This window comes from Carlito syrichta, unplaced genomic scaffold (genome assembly GCF_000164805.1).
Source record: "Carlito syrichta isolate Samal-C Ts95f unplaced genomic scaffold, Tarsius_syrichta-2.0.1 Scaffold307715, whole genome shotgun sequence".
Lineage (NCBI taxonomy): Eukaryota > Metazoa > Chordata > Mammalia > Primates > Tarsiidae > Carlito > Carlito syrichta.
Window position 1 is genome coordinate 225,041 of NW_007251811.1, and position 843 is coordinate 225,883.

The following is an 843-nucleotide window of genomic DNA, read 5'->3' on the forward strand; positions in this document are numbered from 1 at the left end:
CAGCCTCGACCTGCTGGGCTCCGGCGATCCTTCCGCCTCAGCCTTCCAAGTGGCCAGAACTACAGGTGCGCGCTACCATGCCCGGCTAGTTTTTGCTTTATTGTAGAGACGAGGTCTCGCCAAGTTACCCAGGTGGGTCTTGCACCCACGGGCTCAGACAATCTACTCACCTCGGCCTCCCAAAGCGCTGGGATTACAGGCTGAGCCACCGAGCCCAGCAATTTTTCAACTTTATATAGAGACGAGGTCTCCCTGTGTTGCTTAGGCTGGTCTCGAATTCCTGGGCTCAAGCAGTCGTCCCACCTCAGCCTCCCAAAGTGCTGTAATTACAGGTGTGAGTCACCACACCCAGTCTATACGTCTCTTTTTCCTGGAATGCTCTTTTCTGTGTCAGCTGGGACAGCCACCAGCTGCCACTGGGTCCCACCATCATGCTGCTCGTAGTCTGAGGCTGAGAGCTACATGTGTAGACACAAGATTGTGTGAGCCCACAGTGAGGCAAGGTCCCAGGGACACTTCCTCGCATGACTCTTTGGGCAGACACCTGAGGCTGTACCTTGACCACTGCACTCTGGCAGGGATAGGGGAGGTTAAAGGAGCCCGCCATGGGGTCAGTGGGAGTTCTGCTCTGCACGATTTTTTATCTCTTTTTTGAGTTGGAGTCTCACTCTGTCATCTAGGCTGGAGGGGTGGCATGCTCCCCGCCACCCCAGCATCGACCTGCTGGGCTCAGGTGATCCTTCCTCCTCAGCCTTCCAAGTAGCTGGAACTACGGGCACATGCTACCACACCCGGCTAATTTTTTTTTTTTTTTGAGTTGGAGTCTCACTCTGTCACCCAGAC

At 54.9% G+C, this 843-nt stretch overlaps 1 protein-coding gene across 2 annotated transcripts in view; it reads left to right on the forward strand.

Annotated features, from left to right (window-relative positions):
* The window catches only part of CPNE5 (copine 5), a 103,035-nt gene that overhangs the window by 76,877 nt on the left and 25,315 nt on the right, over positions 1–843 (forward strand). The gene's annotated exons all lie outside the window — the stretch shown is intronic.